Source organism: Triticum aestivum, chromosome 6B (genome assembly GCF_018294505.1).
Source record: "Triticum aestivum cultivar Chinese Spring chromosome 6B, IWGSC CS RefSeq v2.1, whole genome shotgun sequence".
Classification (NCBI taxonomy): domain Eukaryota; kingdom Viridiplantae; phylum Streptophyta; class Magnoliopsida; order Poales; family Poaceae; genus Triticum; species Triticum aestivum.
The window spans coordinates 165,339,845-165,342,859 of record NC_057810.1 but is presented as its reverse complement, the minus strand read 5'-3'; the positions used below and the strand labels follow the sequence as shown (position 1 = coordinate 165,342,859).

At 37.6% G+C, this 3,015-nt stretch overlaps 1 long non-coding RNA gene across 1 annotated transcript; it reads right to left on the bottom strand.

The window, feature by feature from the left end:
* Nucleotides 1–1,396: 1,396 nt before the first annotated feature.
* Nucleotides 1,397–2,224, bottom strand: LOC123134236 (uncharacterized). Its single transcript, XR_006465589.1, has 4 exons — nt 2,102–2,224; nt 1,868–1,971; nt 1,688–1,760; nt 1,397–1,571 (listed from the first exon to the last, which is right to left on the bottom strand). It is a non-coding gene; the product is annotated as an uncharacterized lncRNA (long non-coding RNA).
* Nucleotides 2,225–3,015: the final 791 nt, after the last annotated feature.

The following is a 3,015-nucleotide window of genomic DNA, read 5'->3' as shown; positions in this document are numbered from 1 at the left end:
TGCAGGAGACGAAGAAGCCCAAGGTCGTGCAGCAAATGAACAAGTCTCAGGGGGTCCAAGTACAGGGCAGCAGGATCCACCCCCCGTAGGACTACGAAACCCACCAAAGTCAGCAAAGAAGGGGAGGCCAAAAGAAAAAGAGAAGCGTAGGAAGCCACTAATTGAGCTTCGAGAAGATGAAATGAAGAAGAAAGCAAATAAGGACGCAGCAAAAACGAAGAAAGCTCCAAAGCCAATGGAAAAGAAGACTCCATGCAAATACTGTGAAGATGAGGATCACAACATGAAGAACTGCCAACTCCTTGCCGCTTTTCTTGCTGCGAGTGCGAGCGCGAAAGCTCCGGGTGTCGGCCCAATCCTTACACTTTAGGATGTTTCATGAGGGAAAAAATTGATGAATTACCTTGTAACACGCCATGTCTTATGATAAAAATTTGTGTTGACTAGTTGCGAATGTTTGTGTTTTGGTATTGCAACATATTACTACATGTGTGGTTTCAAAATGCAAAATGTTGATTTTTTTAATTATGATGGTGCTAACTTCTATTTTTTTTGTAAAATAGTACTCAATGGTTGTTGTTACCACTGCTTGATTCATTTTTAAAAAAGGAAACATGGTTGAAGCTTTTGAAAAGCATGGTTGCAGCTTTTGAAAAACATGTTTGAAGCTTTAAGGAAACATGGTTGTAGCTTTTGAAAAACATGGTTGAATCTTTTTGAAATTATGGTTGAAGCTTTTAGGAAACATGGTTGAAGCTTTTTCAAACAATGGTTGAAGCTTTTTTAAACATTCTTGAAGCAAAAATAATGGTTGAAGCTTTTAGGAAACATGGTTGAAGCTTTTTCAGACAATGGTTGAAGCTTTTTTTAACATGATTGAAGCAAATATAACAAGTATGAAAAGGAAAAGCCTTGAATGATTTGATTTAAAGTGTTGATTTTTCTATGCAGCAAGAGTTGGGAAGGAAGCTTATTTACATTATGCTTCCAGCAATAATATCATAGGGATGTAGCTAATTTGCAGGTAAAATGTAGATTTTGGCCCTGCAACAAATCTAACAGAAGGTTGTAGCTATTTTTTGCGAGCTTCCAACAATTTGACTGTGACAATGCAGCATCCACATATTGTTTTCATGAAAAAGGTTTCGAGGGGAAAATTGCATAGAGATTCCCTTGAAACTTCTATGGATGAAGCTCATAACCAGCAAAATAATAAACGGTTGTCAATGCATGATCATGTTGGCAAGGAGAAGATCACATCCATTAAAAATGGAAGAAGTGCTTCATCCAAAAAGATCAAGTTATTATCGGTTTACATACCAAAAGAACACATATGTTTACCGAAGGTATCATCAATTTACATATGAACGCGCACTACTCTAATACTATCAGAACGCTACCACCTCAGACATGATTCTAGACCGAACGAAAGAAACGAGCTTGATCGTCTTGAACCCTCCCGCAAATTAAGCCGCCAACTCTTCCTTGAATGTCCGCTCCATTGGGGCATTGTTCATTGGGTGAGTGCAAAGGTTGTGCGCCACTTTCATGCGGTATCGCGCCACGTCTTCCTGTAAAAATGATGTAAAAAGTAAGCAAGTATGATACTAATTATTCTTGTGTTGCATGAGTATTGAAAACAAAGAAAGTAGATTGCAACAAAATGACAAGAAAAACAAATGTGTACCTGCTTGAACTCTTTCATTGACTTCCCATCAAAATTCTCCACATATTTGAGCCCGAAAAAGCCACAATCACATCTGTGAGATAAAAAAAAGTTCTCATTCATAGTTCCGATGCATAGTTGAAACAACAAATTGTTGAAATGGAACACATGATTGAAGCAAAATTCAAAAAGATAACTCACAGATTATCTTGCTTTGGGTAATCCTCTAGGTCAACACGGGCGAAGGATCCAACATTGACATTGAATTCACTGTACTCTTATGCGAGGGCTGCAAAGTTTGTGATCTACCACCAAAAAACACGCACCAAAGTTTGAAAAAAAGAGGATGAGGTGTGTGAAGATGACAACAGGGCATTTATGTAGATGAATCAAAAGGGAAAACAGAAAAATAAATAATAGAGAGCATGAGCCTACCAGGTTATTGGCCTGCTTCTTCAAAGGAGATTGTTTTCCTTTTGAATGGATTGAGTCAAATACATTCCACTTCTTGTATAGCAAGTTTGCGCAAACAATTATCCAATGCTTTTCATGAACAATTGTGACAAAAAGCTGTAAAACACAAAAGAAAGGCAAAAAAGGTACTCAGAACATGTAAAAAATGTTACAGCCTAGTAGGAATGAACGTAAGCTTTCCAATGTTGTAACTGCAAACAAAAAAGCATTCAACATCAACTAGAAATGATACATATGTTTCAAATAAATGTTGTCAACATCAATAATAATTGCTACATATGTTTCGAAGGAAATGCTACATCATTGCATCATATTTTGAAAGTATTTGTGGTGTGAAACAAAAGTAGGCTCTCGGGAAACTTACGAGGTCATATTTATTAGCCTTGAACTTTGTCACAGCCCTTTCAAGCTCGGCTATGAGTTTTGCTGATTGGAAGGTTGTTGGGTCTTGTTTTAGTAGGATCTACTTGAAAGACACCTCAAAATGGTTAGTGTGTGTTGCAACAAAAAATGTGAAGAAAAAAGGAATGAAGCATTGCTTGTTTTTGCAAAAACTTACCCCCGCATGGACTGAGAACATGTATTTCTTCAGATTAGTACCACTTGCTACACGGGATGCTATGTTGTTCATCTCGATACATAGGGACATAACCTCATCGTTCATATCCCCGCGAGGCTTGAAGCATACCAGGAATTTCTTGTATCCAATGTAAAATCCACCTATCTTGATGAAAGGTGTCCTGTTACCATAGATGCAACCGAATGAATCATTTGTTTCGAGCAGAAAAAAAATAAAAAACAGAAAGCAAAAAGAGATAGGGCTTAGGTAGCTCACACTTGTTCATTGGCATGTGATCTCCTCAATGGTTTCCCAT